Source organism: Pristis pectinata, chromosome 1 (genome assembly GCF_009764475.1).
Source record: "Pristis pectinata isolate sPriPec2 chromosome 1, sPriPec2.1.pri, whole genome shotgun sequence".
In the NCBI taxonomy this organism is placed as follows: domain Eukaryota; kingdom Metazoa; phylum Chordata; class Chondrichthyes; order Rhinopristiformes; family Pristidae; genus Pristis; species Pristis pectinata.
In genome coordinates, this window is record NC_067405.1 from 84545189 (window position 1) to 84566629 (window position 21441).

Sequence of the window (21441 nt, forward strand, 5' to 3'; positions counted from 1 at the left end):
GCTAGAAACATAGAACAATACAGCACAATACAGGCCCTTCGGCCCACCATGTTGTGCTGCCCTTCAAACCACACCTAAGACTATCTAACCCCTTCCTCCCACATATCCCTCTACCTTAAATTCCTCCATATGCTGATCTAACAATCTCTTGAACTTGTCCAATGTATCAGTCTCCACCACCACCCCAGGCAGCGCATTCCATGCACCAACCACTCTCTGGGTGAAAAACCTCCCTCTGACATCTCCCTTGAACTTCCCACCCAATACCTTAAAGCCATGTCCTCTTGTTTTAAGCACTGACGCCCTGGGAAACATGTTGTGTCTAATTAAAATCAAATCCCACAATGTTTTATTGAGAACAATCAGGTAGTTTCACAATACATGAAGATGATTTCATTTGGGGTAATATTCAGAATTTAAGAAATTCCTAATTGAAAGAGGTTAGAGTAGAATTTCAAGTTGCAAACACATGGGGCATTTGATTAGTTAAAGTTAAAGAAATAATGGTATTAACTAAAAGCAACATTCCTATTTAGAGGTTCTTAACTTGCATTCCAATTAATCTTACTAAGCTATTACAAAAAGATGTTAAATCTAAAAAGAGCGAATGTGAAGTTTGATTAGCCAGCTGAGCTGGATGTACATTTAGATTAGGCTGGTTGTTAGTTTTGATGTGTTAGAGGCAAGTCCTTCCACAGTGGGGAATGTTTTAAGGGAATAAACAAATCAATGAAATTTAAAATGAGATAAATGCTTGCTTATGCGAACCAAGGAAAATTAAGCTAGTTACCTTTAGTGATGCTTCACATGCTACGCTTCCTGATGAATATTCTAGTACAGTTGGTTTCATAGTGTTTCTTATGGGCGAGAATGGGAAATGTTGTCCTCTAGCTTGGGAAGCTAAGAAAATAAAAATGTTTGTTAAATACTCTAGCTGCTGAAGTACTGGCTCTTGTAGACATGGTGGATATGGGATTTTATTTGGACAAATTGCTCGCTGTGGGATACTGCACGCTTGTGAAATATGTGAGTGAGATTATAGAATGACCCAACTCTAACTATTGTAATTATTGGAGAGAATACAATCTAAAATTAACTATCAGATTGTTTCACTGAAAGAAATACTCGTTAAGTGAAATATTGAGTGGGGGAGGGCTGTTGAGGAATGGGGCATTAAACTGAAGGGCTCTGGAGGTTTCCTCCATCTGCATTAGAGCAAAGCAGCTCAACAGAGAGTGGGGATTAAACACTCATTTCTTTCCAAAGACACACGCACTCACTCTTCCATGCATGCGTTTAGATATTCACCTATACCTTTGTCCTTGGTCACACTCGCTCACTTTTGCACAGTGTAGGGGATGGAGAGAAATAGACTATGTGCAGTTTAAATTGACATCATGGTCAGCACAGACATTGTGGCCTAAGGGCCTGTTCTGAGGCTGTACTGGTCTACGTTATATCCCAGAGAGGCATTGTCCTTGAATGAAATACATTCAATAGTGCAAGTTGTACAGTCTTCAATAGTCTTCAGTTCAAGAAAAAGAAAGCAATGTGCACTTTAAGGGAGAAGGGAATCCGGTTTTTTTGCATCCAAGTGAATTAATCTGTATATTCAGCTGGTGCAGACTTGCAGCAGAGGGGAAGCTCAATCTTATTGAGCAGGTGAATCCTCCACTGCCAGGAGAATTCCAAGCACAAACTGGAGGAACAGCACCTCATTTTCCATCTTGGAACCTTGCAGCCTATCGGCATGAATAGCGAATTCTCCCACTTTAGGTAATCCCCACCCCCCTTCCCCACAACTCCCCTCCTCCCCCCACCATGCTTCTTCCCTTACCTAGCCCCTTTTTCACCCTCGCTTCTTACCTTTGACCCATCCCCTGGTGGATCTGCTCTCCCCTTTCCCACACCTGTCTATCGTCTCTTACCTGCATCTACCCATCACCACCTTGTGCCCACCCCACCTCCCCTCTTTTGTCCACCTATCACTGCTCTGCTTTTCCCTCCTATATATTGGGCTTCCCTTTTCCTATCTTCAGTCCTGAAGAAGAGTCCTGACCAGAAACATTGACTGCCTGCTTTTCTCCACAGATACTGCCTGGCCTGCTGAGTTCCTCCAGCAGCATTGTGTTTTTCACCTTATTGAGCAGGTGCCCAACAGGCAGTCTGTGCATTTCTTTGAAGGGCTTATGGCCAATGAGCGAAGCGCCATTCTATCCTCCACTACCTGGCTAAACACCTGCAATACAACCAAAGTGCTGATGGAACACTATTCATGGGGAAGTCGGCAATCCACGCAAAGTCACATCACACCGCTTGCCTCTGGAAAGGGGCCTGATGTGCCATCACCTCCTCGAAGTGGAGAGGTCCAGCAGGCAACAGGACATGGCAAACCATAATACGTTTTGGATATTTCCAGGATAAGTATAGAATGGGCTAAATATCTAAAATTTAATAGCCAGCCATCTCAGACTGGTCCTCACTAGTTTCTAAAGTTGGGGAGAAACTCGCTTATGTCCACAAGGGCCATCTTAACCAAGTACATGTGCTTCACTCATTCTTCCTCATGAAGGCTCAGGTATCATAATTGCAGTCTGACAACCTCAGGTGGATATATCCTTTAGCTGGGAGCCCGTCCTCTTGTAATAGTCTGCCCCACTCACTCTCCACAGTCATACTGAACTCCTGTAGGAAAGAGGTAGTCAGAAGCTATGAGCATGGGATAAACTCAATCAGCTCCCGGGAAACTTTAGCATCCTTGGGGAAAAAATTCCAGAATCAAAAATTGCTGGTGGAATCAATCAACATTCATGCACTCAGATCAATTGTTGGAGTAGGGGGAGGAGTAAAGGGGAGAAATTATTTCCTGTTGTTCATACCTTGAAAATGCATGACTTTGGTTCCAATGTTAGAAGATAGAACAGTACAGTACGGGAACCAGCCCTTGGCCCATGATGCCTGTGCTGAGCACGATGCCAAATAAAACTGAACCTATCTGCCAGCACATGATCCATATCCCTCCATTCCCTGCATGTTCACGTGCCTGTCTGAATGCCTCTTAAATGCCACTACTGTGTTTTCACAGAAAAAAAAAATTAGAGTCACTTCACTCTGCATATTTCTAACTGGTGTAAATATTACTCATGCCAGTGTTTTCCCATTACAGTAGCTAGGGCAACTTGTGCTACACACCAGAAGCCAAATTGGAACCAACAATCATTAACCATAGCTGCCAAACAGCACTCACTATTCAGCCAGTGATCATCCCAACAGCTGCACTAATGGTAAAGCTAGAGATATGATATAGAAGCCATTCCAGGTCACCACCATCTTTCCCACAAGTGCAAAAATTCAACTACAATTGGTTCAAAACACTCTCCCTCAGCTCTGCTTCAATTATGAAAACAAATGTCACATCACAAGACAAATGAGATAATGTTAAAGAATATTTGCCATGGAATGGCACTCAAGTACAGCAAGTCTGACTTGGATGGTCATCCACTCTCTTCCACCCCTTTAGGTATTCCAGATAGTTTCTTCTGTGGGTACTTCAGAAGGAACTGTGCCAAAGGCAACTTAAGACCGATAGAGCCACTGACAAAGCTGCTGAACAAGCAACTGACACAAATTGTGATAACTTCTGAAAAGGAGTTTTATTAATTACAAAGTTATAAACGCATCCTAAATAACTTTCAGGGAAGGTTTAACAATCTGATGTCATCAGGTCATTATTTTTTTCTTTATCATCTGTCCGGACAGGTCAGGAATTTACAAGCAGCTGCCAAACTAGAGAGCTTGCTTCAACAACTAACCTTCAATTAATCTCATCAACGCCATAGGCGATCACTGCAGATCCACAAATCTCTACCTCAGCAGTTAAATGCCTATCCAAATCCCATTGTACCCATGGACAGTGCCAAGGCGATCAATTAGAATAGTAAAAACTGCTGTCTTCACACACAATGCAAATTCAAAGCAGTAAAATCTATAATTGAACTACCAAGTCTTTCAGCCCAAATAAATATGGATATCGACAATGTCAAATGCTAATATTATGCTTTACCAAAAAACTATTCACAGATTGTATTTTCCAGTCATTGGTCCAGCAGGTGGACAATGAGAAAAAGGGATATGAGCTGAATTCTTCACATTTTTCCAAATTCTCCAGCTAATACACAACTCAAAACATATGATATCTGATGCTTGAAAGCCCAATATTTGTATATGCAATGGTGAATTCTTACAAAAAGTTCATTATTATGGAGATACAGGAAAGGGCTCTTCATCCCATTAGGTCTTTGCTGAACATGATTCCAAGTTACACTGAACCTATCTGCCTGCACTCGATCCATATCCCGCCATTCCCTGTATGTTCATGCGCCCGTCTGAATGCTTCTTAAATGCCACTATGGTGACTTTAGAGAGAAAATTTAGAGTCACTCCATGCTGCATTTTTTTTTAAAAAAGGTGACAGTATTACTCATGTCAGCGCATGGTGTCCTGATGCAGGGTTCCGACAAGTCCTTTCCTCCTACAGATGTTGCTCGACCCGCTGAGTTCTTCCAGCGGGTTGTTTGACGTTATTATGCTTCGCTAAAAATTCCAATAATTATGAGCTGTCAAAACAAAAAATGGCTGCAGACTAATCACAAACACTCATCCTAATGTGTTACCAAAAGCTCAGTTTCTATTATTCAAAAATCAGGCCCATGTAACACAGCCAGACTGAGACTTACATTGGGATTGACAGAGGCAAGACGTTGTAAAGAGGTGAGAGATTTATAGCGGAGTTACAAACTTGTCACCAGCATCTTCCCGACTTCAATACTCTATTCCCAAACAGGGACACAAGTACAAGACATAGTGTACAAGTGCTCTTCTAGAGACAGTAATGCAAATCACCCCATGGCCCTAGACCTACATGACTTGCATATGAAACAGGAGTTAAGCCATCAAAACTCTACATTAAAAGCCCACAAGTCAATAAAGTCAGAGTTACACAGCACAGAAACAGGCCTTTCAGCCCAACTTATCCGTGCCAACCACGTTGCCTAACTGAGCTAGTCCCATTTGCCTGTGTATGTCCCATATCCCTCTAAACCTTTCCTATCCATCCAACTGTCCAAATGCCTTTTAAATGTTGTAATTTGACCACTTCCTCTGACAGCTTGTTCCATAAACCCACCATCCTCTGCATGGAAAAAAAAAGTTGCTCCTCAGGTCAATTTTAAATCTTTTCCCTCTCACTTTAAACTTATGCCCTCTAGTTTTGGGGTCCCCTACCCTGGGGAAAAGACCGTGACTATTTACCTTATCCATGCCCCTCATGATTTTATAAACCTCTGTATATGTCACCCCTCAGCATCCTATACTTCAGGGAAAAAGGTTGTAGCCTGTCCGGCCTCTCCTTATAACTCAAGCTCTCCAGTCCCAGTAACATCCTTGTAAACTTTTCTGCACCCTCTCCAGTTTAATGACATCCTTCCTACAGGAGGGCGAGCAGAACTGCACGCAGTACTCCAAATGTGGCTTTACCAATGCCTTGCATAACTGTAATATGACGTCCTGATGCATATAAAAAGGATTTAAAAGAGTGATCACAAGTGAACAAAGTCAATCCGTTTCTTTATATACAAAACCTTGGACCATTTAAACAAATGCATAGAGCAACTAAAAATAACACAAAATGCCTAGTTTATGAAAACTGCACAGTTTACTTTGTCATTGTTAGGTTATGCTCTCCAGAATAGAGACACTCTCAAAGAACGTACCTAAAGATTCACAATTTCAGGCAGTAATTCATTCCTTTAAAAGGGGTCTTCTCACCTACCAATAAAACCCTTGTAATTGCTTTCCTGAATTCACTTCTTCAAACTGAATTTTGGAAAAACAAAGTCTCAAAATGCAATCAAGGCCCCTGGAAGATACAATTTCATTGTCTTGCAGAAACAGGTCAGTCCTTTGTTCATTTTATTCTAAAACAAAACATTACTGTCGAAGACTTCCTTTTCAGTAACATGATCAAAAGTTGCAATCAAACTATAAAAACCTACATGCTGTTCCATACATCATTGGGAATATTATTTACATAGTTAGTTTGCACGGAGATGCACAAAATCTATTTACAGTTCAATGTTAGGTGTTACAACTAGATTCAGATACAATTATTTGATTTAAATCCATTGTTCCACTTATCACTCAGGAAAATTTGCAATGCTTGGTAGAGTTCAAATTAGAAACTAGCTTCAAGAAGCAACACACAGGAGAGACAGTCTAAGTGTCAGACCCAATGTCATCCAATGCTCCATGGGGAGACCATCTCACATTGCACAAGTTCAATGTCTCATCCACAATAACTCCAGTGCAAAATGATTCTAAAGTCAGGCAGAACTCCCAGCGCCACCTGGGCACTTGACTACTTTTTGAGAATACTGTCAACTGCTATCACAAAGCATTGATGGATTTACTGGAGAGAGGGATCAGTGCAAGTGTTTCAGCCCATGTTATTAGCATGGCTGGCAGCCTGAAACAATTGCGTCAGCTGAGAAACCGTTCTGCAGCTACTGGTCTTTTGGCTTATGATAATGGATAATACAAATGGTCAGCAGCAACCCATCTTAATTTAATACATTTCGCAATGTTAAACAAAATACAACCCTCCATGGTGCTCACAAGCTAAAATGAACATCCGTATTTTCCAAAAAAATAAAACTGTCAAACAGGAGAACAAACAAACATGAGGAGCAATGGACTAAATCAGCCCCTTCAGCCTGCTCCATCATTCAATAAGATCATTGCTTATCTGATTGCAACATCAGCTCTGCATTTCTATCTACTCCCAGTAACCTTCCTTCCCCATGTTTAAGAATCTGTCAACCTTTGCCTTAAAAGCACTCTACTTCCACCATCCTTTGAGAGAAGGAGTTCCAAAGATTCACAACCCTTTGAAAGAAAAAAATAATCACCTTAGTTTTGTCTTAATTGGGCAGCCTCTTATTTTTAAACAGTGACCCCGGTTCTAGATTCTTCCACGGGAGGCAGCATCCTCTCCACACCTACCCTGTCAAGACCCATCACCTGGAACTGACGACAGGTCCTCCCCAGATTATGACAACATTCCTTTCCTGAGAACTATTCATAACCTGAACTGCTCACAAGTCAAAAACAATGCATGGAGAGGATCACAAAAACAGCTGTGACGGGAGAGCCAGCAGACACAGGAAGAGTGGCCGCCAGCCGGCCTCACTGACTCAGTGAGTGAGTGAGTCTGCTCAGCGCTCCCAGCTCTGCTCGGCTCCACCCAGCCCGATTGTTGTGGCTCGAGTAGGGTAGGGAAGGCACACGGAAATGCCCCATTCCCAACCGGCAGAAGACACCTGCAGCTAGACAGTAAATCCATCCCCATTGGTATTGGTTTATTATTGTCACTTGTACCGAGGTACAGTGAAAAACTTGTCTTGCATATCAATCGAACAGATCAATTCATTACACAGTGCAGTTACATTGGGTTGGTACAGAGTGCATTGATGTTGTACAGGTAGAAACAATAACAGTAGAGTATAGTGTCACAGCTACAGAGAAAGTGCAGTGCAATAAGGTGCAAGGTCACAACAAGGTGGATCGTGAAGTTAGAGTCCATCTCATCGTATAAGGGAACTGTTCAATAGTCTTATCACAGTGGGGTAGAAGCTGTCCTTAAGTCTGGTGGTACATGCCCTCAGGCTCCTGTATCTTCTACCCAATGGAAGAGGAGAGAAGAGAGAATGACCTGGGTAGGTGGGGTCTTTGATTATGCTGGCTGCTTCATCAAGACAGCGAGAGGTCCAAGGAGGAGAGGCTGGTGTCCATGATGCACTGGGCTGTGTCCACAACTGTCTGCAGTTTCTTGCAGTCCTGGGCAGAGCAGTTGCTCTACCAAGCCGTGATACATCCAGATAGGATGCTTTCTATGGTGCATCGATAAAAGTTGGAGAGAGTCAAAGGGAACAAACCAAACTTCTTTAGCCTCCTGAGGAAGTAGAGGCGCTGGTGAGCTGTCTTGACTGTGGCATGTGTGTGATTTGACCAGGACAGGCTGTTGGTGATGTTCACTCCCAGGAACTTGAAGCTCTCAACCCTCTCGACCTCAGCACCATTGATGTAGACAGGTGCATGTACACTGCCCCCTTTCCTGAAGTCAATGACCAGCTCCTTTGTTTTGTTGACATTGAGGGAAAGGTTGTTGTCATGACACCATTCCACTAAGCTCACTATCTCCTTCCTGTACTCCGACACATCACTGCTTGAGATACGGCCTATAATGGTGGTATCATCTGCAAACATGTAAATGGAGTTAGAGCAGAATCTGGCCACAGTCAAGAGTGTATAGGAAGTAGAGTAGGGGGCTGAGAACACAGCCTTGTGAGGCACCAGTGTTGAGAATAATCGTGCCAGAGGTATTGCTGCCTATCCTCACTGATTGCGGTCTGTTGGTTAGAAAGTCAAGGATCCAGTTACAGAGGGAGGTGTTGAGTCCTAGGTCTCAAAGTTTGGTGACAAGTTTGCTTGGGATTATTGTATTGAAGGCAGAGCTGTAGTCAATAAACAATAGTCTAACGTACGTGTCTTTGCTGTCCAGGTGCTCCAGAGCTGAGTGTAGGGCCAGGGAGATGGCATCCACTGTGGACCTGTTTTGGCGATAGGCAAATTGCAGCGGGTCAAGATTGTCTGGGAGGCTGTGGAGTTGGTACGTGCCATGACCAACCTCTCAAAGCACTTCATGATGGTGGATGTCAGAGCCAATGGTCTCCCAAATACTCATTAGTATATATGGGGTATCCAGAAATTGGACATTGGTAACCCAGGGAGGACCTGTAGTGCCACTATTGGTTTGAAGACATGATCAAAACTGTCCAGCAAAGATGGGGGTTTGGGAAAATAAATCACTAATCAAGAAATCCACATCCTACATTAGTCTAACCACCATAGCTGGAAGATCACATTTGTCTGACATATCCGTCTCCTCCACCTTTTGACCTTCTGTCTAGGATGGTGACTTAATGCTACCATTTCATCAAAGACCTATCAATACAGAGTCCATACCAGCAAAGTGTCTTAATATGGTATAGAGCCATCAGTATGGTTCTGCCACAGACTAGATCCAGCTGCATAGAGCATTGACTGCACAGCAGCCTACAAATAAATCAAGGAGTCTCTTTCCATAAACATCATGCAATTTGAAAATCAGTAGTAGACAATTGAAGGGGCAAATAGATTTCAATCTCAGATAGGCAAATACCTGTCACCAGGCCCAGATGGAATGCATCCTAGGTTGTTGAAGCAATTAAAGGTGAAAACAGTCTGGTTCCAATCTTCCTCGATGGGCAAGGGGTGCCAGATGACTGCAGGATTGCAAATATTAAAACCACATTGATAAAGGGGAGAGGGAATGGGAACTAAAGCAGGCAATGTATATGGCTTTTCAAAAGGCATTCGAAATATGCCACCACAGACATTGCACAAATAAGAGCTTGTGGAAAAATTAACTGCAGATGCTGGAAATCTCAGATTAAAAAAAGATCAGAAAACGCTGGAAATACTCAGGTCAAGCAGCATCTGTGGAGAGAGAAACTGTTAATGCTTCAGGTGAACATTCATAAAAACAAGTTGTGGTGATGAGTTAATAGCCTGAAACATGAACTCTGTTCCTCTCTCCACAGATGCTGCCTTGCCTGCTGAGTACCTCCAACATTTTCTGTCTTTATTTGAGATCTTGCGGAGTTATGGGTAATGTATTAACAAGGATAAGCAAGCAAAGGTCAGAAAGGAATGGAAAGAGTAGGAATAAGCAGATTTTCAGGTTGGCAGGCTGAAGGACCAGTGGTGGGATCTCAGCTATTTTACAGTCAGTGAACTGGACAAGGGTCTAAGTTCTGTACATCCAACCTTACTGGCAATAATAAAGCCAGAAAAACCAGCGTTGAAGAGGATGCAGGTTCCAAAGGGATGTGGTCTGGTCTCACTGGCTTTGCGATATCCAGCTCTTGGCCATTTCACATGGAGTGAATCAAACTGGCTGAGGGATGGCTTCTTTGATGGTGGGGAGTTCAGAAGGAAGCCGATGTAGATTAAACACTTGGCCCTCTGGCTGACGATGGTTTCAAATGTCTTCAGCATTCACAAGAGAATGGACTTGGGACATTTCAACTGTCTTAATTGCCCAGTGCTCATCATGACCATATATAGCACCACAGCACAGCTTTGAACTAATCCACGACTTTTACTTGCTTATAACAACTCAAGAGGCCCAACCATCCTCAGCTGCTTCATCAATGACCTTCCTTCAGTCATAAGGTCAGAAGTAGGAATGTTCGCTGCTGATTACACAATGTGCAGCACCGTTCACGACTCCCGAGATAGTGAAGCAGTTCACAACCAAATGCAGCAAGACCTGGACAATATCCAGGCCTGGGCTGATAGGTGGCAAGTAATATTGGCAGCACACACGTGCCAGACAATGGTGGTATCCAACAAGAGAAAATCCATCTATCATCCCCTGAAATTCAATGGCATTACCATCACTGAATCTCCCACTATCAACATCCTTGGGGTTACTACTGACCAGAAACTGAACTGGTGGGAGGCAGCACAAAGGCAATTACAGACATATTAGTCTGACGTCAGTGGTGGGAAAATTATTGGAGTCTATCCTCAAGGAGGAGGTTACCGAATACCTAGAGGCGCAAGGCAAGATAGGACCTAGTCAACATGGTTTTGTGAAGGGGAGGTCCTGTCTGACCAACCTATTGGAGTTTTTTGAAGAAATCACAGGTAGGGTGGATAAGGGAGAGGCGGTAGATGTTGTGTATTTAGACTTTCAAAAGGCCTTTGATAAGGTGCCTCACAAGAGACTGATTAATAAGATGAGAGGTCATGGAATTATGGGCAGGGTAGCAAAATGGGTGGAGAATTGGCTGGTTGGCAGGAAGCAAAGGGTGGAAATAAAAGGATCTCGTTCTGGTTGGTTACCGGTTACTAGTGGTGTGCCGCAAGGGTCGGTGTTGGGGCCTCTCCTTTTTACCTTGTACATCAATGATTTGGATGATGGAATAAATGGTTGTGTGGCTAAGTTTGCGGATGACACCAAGATAAGTGGAGGAGTAGGGAGCATAGAGGAAATAGAAAGAATGCAGAGGGACCTAGACAGTTTAGGAGAATGGGCAAGAAAATGGCAGATGAGATTCAATGTTGAGAAATGTGCAGTTGTACACTTTGGAAGTAGAAATAAGCGGGTAGATTATTATCTAGAAGGAGAGAAGATTGATAGTGCGGTAGTACAAAGGGACTTGGGGGTACTTATACAAGATACCTTAAAAGTTAACCACCAGGTTGGATCGGTGGTTAAGAAAGCGAATGCTATGTTGGCATTCATCTCGAGAGGTATAGTGTATAAAAGTAAGGAAGTGTTGATGAGGCTCTACGGGGCGCTAGTGAGGCCTCATTTGGAATACTGTGCGCAGTTTTGGGCCCCGCATCTTAGGAAGGATGTGCTGACGTTGGAGAGGGTTCAGAGGAGATTTACGAGAATGATTCCAGGAATGAAAGGGCTTAAGTACGATGAGCGTTTGTCGGCTCTTGGACTGTACTCGCTGGAGTACAGAAGGATGAGAGGGGACCTCGTAGCGACATTTAAAATGTTGACAGGTAAGGATAGAGTAGATGTGGCTAGGCTGTTTCCCTTGGTGGGCGTGTCCAGGACCAGAGGGCACAATCTTAGAATTAGAGGGTACAGTTTCAAGACAGAGATGAGGAGAAGTTTCTTTACCCAGAGGGTGGTGAAATTGTGGAACTCCTTGCCACGCACAGCAGTGGAGGCCAGATCAGTGGGGGTGTTCAAGGAGGAGATAGACAGATATCTAAATAGTCAGGGTATCAAGGGATATGGGGATAAGGCTGGCAAATGGGATTAGAATAGTTTTTTTTTCTCTCTCTTTTTTTCCCACCCCATTTCTTTTTCCCTTTTCCTTGGAGCAGACTCGATGGGCCGAATGGCCTGCTTCTGCTCCCTTATCTTGTGATCTTGTGATATACACAATGTGGCTACAAGACCAGGTCAAAGGCTAGGAATGCTGTGGTGAGTAACTCACCTCCTAACTCCCCAAAGCCTGTCCACCATCTTCAAGGCTCGTCAGGAGTGTGATGGAATACCCTCCATTTGCCTGGGTGAGTGCAGCTTCAACAACACTCAAGAAGCTTGACGGCATGCAGGACATAGCAGTCTGGTTGATAGGTACCTCATCCACTCGTGGCACCACTGACACACAATAGCAGCAGTTTGTACCATCCACAGGATGCACTACATCAACTCACCTTCCAAACCCACCACCTCTACCAGCTAGAAGCACAAGGGCAGCAAAAGCATGGGGACACCACCATCAGGAAGTTGCCCTCCAATCCACACCCCATCCTGACTTACAAATATCACCGTTCCTTCAGCATCACTGGGTCAAATTCCTGGAGTTCTCTCCCCAATAGCATTGTGTTTGTACCCACACCTCAAGGACTGCAGCAGTTCAAGAAGGCAGCTCACCACCACCTTCAAGGGCAACCTAAGGATGGGCAATTAAATGCTGGTTTGACCTGCAAAGCCCACATCCCTTGAATGAAAAATAAAACATTCAGCCCATTGGGTCCATGCTGGCTCCCAGCAGAGCAATCCCTTCAATCCCATTCCCCCTTCATTTCCCTGTAGCCCTTTAACTTATTCCCCTCTCACATGCCCATCAACTGCCTTTTGATCCTTTTACAGTACGAACTCAAGATGAGCTCTTGATTTCTCAATCCATCTCATCATGGCCTTGCACTCTATGTCTATCTGCACTTTCTCTGTAACTGTAACACGATTCTTTTTTCCCCTTTTGTACTACCTTGATGTATGGAATGATCGGACTGGATGGCACACAAACAAAGCGCTTTTCACTGTATCTCAGTACATAAGATAAGGTTTCTTTATTAGTCACATGTACATCGAAACACAGTGAAAAGCATCTTTTGCATAGAGTGGTCTGAGGCAGCCCACAAGTATCGCCACACTTCCGGCACCAACATAGCATGCCCACAACTTCCTAACCCATACGTCTTTGGAATGTGGGAGGAAACCAGAGCACCCGGAAGAAACCCACGCAGACACGGGGAGAATATACAAACTCCTTACAGACAATGGCCAGAATTGAACCCGAGTCTTTGCCGCTGCAACAGCGTTATTCTAACTGCTACACTACCATACCTACATGTGACAATAATAAACCAATTACCAGCAAGCAATCAACCAAAACTCTAGGACATGGAAGGAATTCACAGCACTTAGCTGTGTCCTGGATATATTTGCCTTTTGAAGTAGTGCAACATCGGTTCAATGATTGACCCCCGGCTTGATTCATGAGACGAGTGAATTATTCTGTCAAATGGAGAGAAATTCTTGCACTCTATGTTGTAACTCTTTGGAATTCCCTACTAGAGGCTGTGGGTGCTCTGTTGCCGAAACATATTCCAGGCTGAATCAATGTTTTTGTTTTGAGAGTCAAGGAATGTGGGAATCAAGCATGAAAAGTGGGCGAGGTGCATCTACAACCATTGAGTGGCAGCACAAGGCACCCCTATGTAATCATCACTACACAGGAGGAACCAAATGCAAACTAGGTGACTGCTTTGCAGAGAACCTGCATTCAATCCATAGGGTGACCCAGAGTTTTCTGTTGCCTGCCCCCACACTCTCCATCTACTCCTACTCTTACCTGTGTGTCTGTGGCCCCTTGAACTGTTAAATAAAAGTCCAACTTAAGCTCAAGGAACAGCACCTCATCTTCAGTCTGGGCACGCTGCAGCCTTCTGGATTTAACTTCAAATTCAACATTTTCCAGTAACTTACTTTGTGTTTGTATCAGAACTGGCCAGTTCTGCTGCACATCATTCATTTGCAAGTCTAACTGTTTTTGTCTCTCCTGACCAGTCCTGCACTCCCTATAGCCCTGCACTTCACAGACTTTACATACTCCTTTGTGTTCCCTCTTAATTTTCCACATTAACCTATCAACCAGGTCGCAGTTTTTTTTAAAAAAAGTTTTCACCCACTGGGTTTGGATCCTGGAGGGCCAATAGCAGCATGGGAGCACCTTCACCAGAAGGGTTGCAGCAGTTCACCACTACCTTCTGTAGAGCAATTCAGGATAGTCAATAAATGCTGGCCATCCATCAGTGCTGAAAAATGAATAGAACGTAGATAAGGAGGGATGCTGAAACATCAGAGGTGACAAAATGAGGATGATGGACAAAGGAACAAGCAGGGAATTAAGGAAACTTTTTCTTTTAAAAAAAAGATTAAATTGTGATCTGGAAGGCACTAGCTGATGTGGAGATGGATGCAGATTCAATGGTAACTTAAGGAAAATGGGACAAATATCTGAAAAGAAAAATTGGCTCCACAAAAGGTAAAAGGAGCCAAGAGAGCAGGACAAGTTGGTTTGCTTCTGCTGTAAGACTGAAAAGTGTCAAGTGGGTAAAATTCCATGCTAACCCAACCACAACCAATGAACAAACCCAAATGACAGCAGATCAGTCTGACCCATGTAAACCAATGCTTGCTCAAGGTTGACAGCAGCAGTCAGTGAAGGATAAGGGCTATGTACTAGTACAGGAAAGCAAACCAGGTTTGAAAATTGAAGAATGATTAGTGACCATCAACCATATAGAATGAGAAAAAGGAAATTCTTTGACCCTAACTATATAGTGACCCCTTCTAACAGTAGGCATCATGAACGCACAACACTTGACCTTGGAAGTTCTCTCAATAGTTCAACAGCCTTCCAGCACTATTACACCAGAACTATATACTGCAGCAAAAACCTGTATCCCACAGCAACATCAAACATTTGCATGAATGGAGAGAGAAGAATAGGAAGATCTGGTTCTTTTTAATCAATGCAAATTTTAAGGTATTATTAATGCATGTAATGAATATCTTTCCCAAGAACCTGGGACAGAACATTAGTACCCTGAAATATCACAAACATCATAGAAACAATGAAAATTGAACCAGTGCATACTTTTATTGGAATTTTTTTTTAACCTAAATAGTAACTTGTGTTGAAACCATAAGCATTTACACTTAAGAGTTTAACAGGACAGTGGAATGTTACTGTTGGTAGGGTACATTGAGAGGAATTGTGCCAAACGTAACATGCCTTTATGACTAGTGCCCAGTGGCTCTGACATTCACCATCATGAAGTCCTACGAGAGGCTGATCATGGCACACATCAACTCCAACCTCCCAAACAACCTTGACAGGTCCACAGCAGACACTATCTCCCTGGACCTACACTCATCTCTAGAGCATCTGGACAGTGAAGGCACCTACATTAGACTATTGTTTATTGACTACAGTTCCACCTTCAGCACTATAATCCCAAATAAACTCATCTCCAAACTTCTGGACCTGGGACTCCACACCTCCCTTTGGAACTGGATCCTAGACTTCCTGACCAACAGACCACAATCAGTAAGGATAAGCAGCAACACCTTCACCACGATTACCCTCACTGGTGCCACATAAGGCTGCGTCCTCAGCCTTATGTGGCACCAGTGAGGATACTCTACTCCTTATACACTCACGACTGCGTGGCCAGATTCTGCTCTAATTCCATCTATATCTTTGCAAATGACACCACCGTAGCGGGCTGAATCTCAAATAACAATGAGTTGGAGTACATGGTGGCATGACAACAACCTTTCCCTCAAAATCAGCAAAAAAGAGCTGCTCACTGACTTCAGGAAGGGGGGGGAGCAGTGCACAAGCACCTGTATACATCAACAGTGCTGAGTGGAGAGGGTTGAGAGCTTGAAGCTCCAAGGAGTAAACATCATCAATAGCCTGCCCTGGCCCAACCACGTGGTTACCAGGGCCAAGAAAGCTCACCAGCACCTCTATTTCCTCAGAAGGCTAAAGAAATTTGCCATGTCCTCTTTGACCCTCACCAAATTTTTTAGATGCACCATAGAAAGCATCCTATCTGGATGCATCACTGCTTGGTATAGCAACTGCTCTGCCCGAGACCACAACAAACTGCAGAGCATTGTGGACACAGTTCAGCACATTACGGAAACCAGCCTCCCCTCCATGGACTGTCTGCACTTTTCACTGCCTCAGTAAAGCAGCAAACATGATCAAAGACCCCACCCACCACAGACATTCTTTCTTCTCTCCTCTCCCATCAGGCAGAAGATACAAAAGCCTGAAAGCACGTACCACCAGGCTCAAGGACAGCATCTATTCCGCTGCTATGAAACAATGGAACAGTCCCCTAGTACAATAACATGGACTATTGACCTCACAATCTACCTCATTATGGCCTTGCACCTTATTGTCTACCTGCACTGCACTTTCTCAGTAACTGTAATATTTTATTCTGCATTGTTATTGATTTTCCTTGTACTACTTCAATGCACTGATGTGATGAAATGATCTGTATAGATGGTATGCAAAAAAAAGTTTTTCACTGTACCTTGGTGCATGTGACAATAATAAACCAATTTACCAAATGTGAAACACCATGTGGGCAAGCAAGTCCAAGCTTTGCTGGTAGAAACAGAATATATTTGATTAAAATGAATGTACAATTATATCTTTAAACCTTAATGAAAAATAATTCATTGATTAGTTTACTACTGAAAACACTCAGATCACAAACAGAGAAGCTGCTTTTGTTTAAATGATTAATATTCAACTGAAACTTATCACATCCCTGTTTCTGAACATGTCACACTGCACTGGCAAGAAATAAAAAGACCGTAAAAGCTGCCATAGATAAATAAAAAGACTAGCAAAAATGTGGGGCCCTTACAGGAGAAATTATCCGGGGATGAAGGGAATGGCAAAGAAATTAAACAAATCCACCTTCATAGAACACATAAAAACCCTCCCAGAAATAGTACAGAACTGTAGATAAAATGAAGATCTATATTACCATGAGTTAAAATAAAAACAAAGAAATTAATGGGACTGATAAATCGCCAGGCCCTGATGGGCTACATCCCAAGGTTTTTAAAGAAATAGCTATTAATGCACTTGTCAACTTTCATAAATTTCATAAATTCTAGAGCAATTCCCAAGATTTGTGAATTAGCAAATGGTACCCCACTATTTAAAGGAAAGAGGAGAGAAAACAGTTAACTGGATATCAGTTGCAGAGTAAATGGTAGAATCCTTTTAGAAGTGGTAATAGGGAGCTCAGAAAATAACAATATGATTGGGCAGAGTCAATGTGGATTTACGAAAAGGAAATCAGGTAAACAAATCAGTTTCTTGAATTTGTAACGAGGAGGACAGTTAGGGGTGAACCACTTGATGTACTGTATTTGGACTTCCAGAATTCCTTTAATAATGTGCCATGCGGGAGGTCATTTAACAAGGTTAGAGAACAAAGGATTGGGGATAATATTAACAGATTTAACAGGGTTCTTACTCTCAAGTTTAGAAGACAGATGATTTAATTGAAACATACAAAATCCTTGACAGGGTAGACACAGGGAAGATGTTTCTCCAGGTTAGGGTATTGAGAACCAGCAGTCACAGAAAATACAGTAGTCGGCCATTCAACGTCGAGGTTTGAATAAATTTCTTCACACAGAGAATAGTGAATGCTTGGAATTCTCTACCCATGAGGGCTGTGGAGACTCATTGCTGAGTATATTCAAGACATATAGATATTCATTTATTAAGTGAATTATGGAGTTAGTCCAAGGAAGTGCTGCTGGGGCTTTATCTTACTGAATGGCAAAAGCAGGCATTTTTATGTTCCAGTTAACTCTAATCTGTCACCCTTCTCCCACCCTCAAAAACTATAAATTTTACCTGAACCAACTCCTACAAATAGATCAGCCATCACAGTATGAAAAGATTTTTACCAAGTAATAACTAGCTCAGAGAAATGGAACAGTAAAGTCCCATCTCCAAATTGGTGAGGTAGAACTGAAATAACTTTCGTTTTACAAGTGGCTAATTCCATTTAAGCTAAATATTTGTCAACAACAAATAAAACTTGCACATTTCAAAATTCTGTTTGGATTTGCAGCTGAGTTTTAATGCTTACTTTTGAGACATTTCCAATCTCAATTCAGAAGCAAAAGTATTCAGGCTCCCCTCCCCCTTGGCCCAGCCTTCTCTCCAGAACGTAACAAGCCTTGTATGGATACGGTCCAAAAAAAAATCAGCTGATACTGCACCTCTGCCAAATGGGAACTCCACATACATGGTACACAACACCCAGCCCATGGATGTGCCTGACCCAGCCACACTTGCCATCCTTGTAGACCAACCTCTATATCACCTGGCAGCTCACCATGTTACTGCCCCGAATATGTGCCAACAGAAATCCTCAGGAGAGCCTCAACTCCTGGAAAAGGGGTTTTCATCAGGAGAAGCTCACAGAGAAACCAGGATTAGCACTGCAGAGGCCTTGGCTGAGGAACAAAGGTAGGACAGGAGTAAACCACTCAGCCCCTCAATTCTTTCCCATCATTCAGTATGATCACGACTGATCTACAATGGCCTCATATCCTCCTTTGTGCCAGTTTCCCATAACCCTCAATTCACAGATCTTTCAAAAAAAATGTACAACATCACTATTGCTGGATGAATCACAGGTGATCAGTCAGCTTACAGGAAGAAGACAGGAGTGGTGCCGCAATAACCACCTCTCGCTCAATGTCAGTAAAAGTAAAGAGCTGTTTGTTGACTTCAGGAAGGGGAAGGTGAACATGTGCCAGTCCACATTAGTGGGGTGGGGAGAGATCAGAGGTGGAAAGAGTCAGCAACTTTAAATTCCTGGGTGTTAATCTGTCCTGGCCCCAGCACATAGATACAATCACAAGAAAGGCATGCCAGCGTCTTTACTTTCTTTGGAGGTTGAGGAGGTTCGGCTTGTCACCGAACACTCTAACAAACTTCTACATATGTACAGTTGAAAGTATCCTGACTGGTTGCATCAAGGTCTGGTATGGCAATTCAAATGCGCAGGAACGCAAGCAGCTGCAGAGAATACTGGACTCAGCTCAATACAGCATGGGCACATCCCTCCCCACTATTGGTAGTACAGGAGGCGCCATCTCAGGAAGGCAACAACCAAAGATCCGCACCATACCATCTTCTCGCAGCTACCGTCAGCAGGAGGTACAGAAGCCTGAAGCCCCACACTACTAGGTTCAAAAACACCTACTCCCCTTCAGCCATTGGGTTCTTGAACCAACCAGCACAACCCTAATCACTACAGTTTAGCAACAATATGACAACTTTGATCACTTTGCAATACAATGGACTTGGTAATTTTTTGTTCTAATTGTGTTCTTTCTTGTAAAATGTGTGTATAATTTATATTTATGCTTTTCTTGTGAATGCTGCTTATCTGCTGCTACGTGCCTGTGATGCTGCTGCAAGGTTTTCATTGCACCTGTGCATACCTGTACTTGTGCACATAAACTCGACTTTGACTTTAAATACCCATAAATGTTCTAGCCTCTACAATCCTCGAGTAGAGAATTCAGGAAATTCACCACCCTTTTTTCTGATGCACCTCAACTTTAAATGACTCTAATCTTTTAATTATGTCCTCTTTCAAGATTCTCCCTCTAGCAGAAGTAGCTCCTGTCAAGGCACATTAGGATCTTGTTTCTTTCAATAAGATCACCCTCATTCTTCTACACCAAAGAATATGGATCTAATTTCTTTAGCTGCTCATGCTAGGGCAACCCTCTCATTCCATTAGATTGCAAGTCTGTTCCTCCCCACAAAACAATTGTGTGCTACTGCGCTACATGCTTAAATTGCCAGAGAACAGATCTATTGGCACTCTTATAATCATGCATCCTAGCTTGTTAATGGTCTGAATATCATACAATACAGATTAATTCTAAATTCAATATCATTTGCATTCAGGTTGAGTGGCAGTACTTTAAGGGTGTCATTAAAAATCTTTATTAGAAAGAATTTATACAATTGTATTGACTTTAATCTCTCAGTACAGAGCAAAAGCAATTAGTATTGACATTAGCCTCTCCCTCCCCCCCAAAGGACAACAATAACATTTTTGCTTAAAAACTAAACTGCATAACAATTTCACACTTCAAATACAACCAAAAATTATTGCAACCAGTCTTTAACCAATTTGATTCACTCCACATGCTGTGAGCAATGGATACAGGAAATTAACACATATATTCATTCTTCAAAGTGTAGGACAAACCCATCCCAATCACCACCCTGTCTCTTATCAATCATCACCTGCAACAGAGAGGAAGGCATCTTTGTCATGCTATAAATAGCACTTGCTCATTAATAACCTGGACACAAGTGTGAACAAATAAGCCAAATTCTAGTGCAAAGGCAAGGATGAGCAGCACTAATGAAAACTGAATCACAGGGCAGAAGAGTCACTGGCTGGAAAAATACATCACACATTTTGGGAGGTCAATCATCTCAGCCCCAGGACACCACCGGAATCTCTCAGGTTAGTGTCCTATACTTGTCCATCTTCACCTGCCTCACCAATAACCCTCCATCACCAGTTTAGGAGTGCAGACCTTCACTGGATTGTTATTGCCTACTTTATTAGCCAAGAACCTGCCAAACCACACTACTTGTCAAACAAAGCAGTTACTTGGAAAAGTAGCAGAAAATCTGTGGAAGTGCATCCCTGCACTATTTGCAGTTGTGGAGCAAAAAATAATGAAACTTGCAATGACTTTGACAAGGCATATTTAGCATTAGGTGGGCCCAGCATGTGGGATTTCCCCATATCTGAAAGACTGCTTTCACCCTGTCTATGCCCCTCATGATCTTATACACCTCTATCAGGTCACCCCTCAATCTCCTACATCGGTGGTAGGTAAATTGCTGGAGGGGATTTGGGGAAAAGGATATACCAACATTTGGAAAGACAGGGTCTGATTCAGGACAGTCAGCATGGCTTTGTGCATGGGAAGTTGTGTCTGATCAATCTCTTGGAGTTCTTCAAGGAGGTAACAAAGAGGATAGATGAGGGTAAGGCAGTGGATGTTGTCTATGTGGACTTTAGCAAGGCCTTTGATAAGTTCCCTCATGGCAGGCTGGTCTGAAAAGTTAGATCGCATGGAATCCAGGGGGAGATAGCGGATTGGATTCATAATTGGCTCAGTGGTAGGAAGCGATGGTTGAGGGTGGTTTCTTGTGGTATACCATTGGCCTGTGTCCAATGGTATACCACAGGGTCAATGCTGGGACCTTTGTTTGTAATTTATAAAAATTATTTGGATGTAAATGTATAAGGCATGGTCAGTAAGTTTGCGGATGATACTAAAATAGCTGGTGTTGTAGACAGTATAGAAGGTTATGAAAAGTTACAGGGGGATCTTGATCAGCTAGGTATGTGGGCTGA

The 21441-nt window shown here is 42.9% G+C and overlaps 1 protein-coding gene across 9 annotated transcripts in view; it reads right to left on the bottom strand.

The window, feature by feature from the left end:
- dpf3 (double PHD fingers 3) overlaps positions 1-21441 on the bottom strand; it is a 158160-nt gene that overhangs the window by 117366 nt on the left and 19353 nt on the right. The window contains exon 2 of one of the 9 annotated variants that reach the window (XM_052021308.1): positions 791-900. The exons of the other annotated variants lie outside the window; for them this stretch is intronic. The gene's annotated coding sequence lies outside the window, so the exon portion shown is untranslated. The remainder of the gene's footprint in view (positions 1-790; positions 901-21441) is intronic. 9 annotated transcript variants of the gene reach the window in all.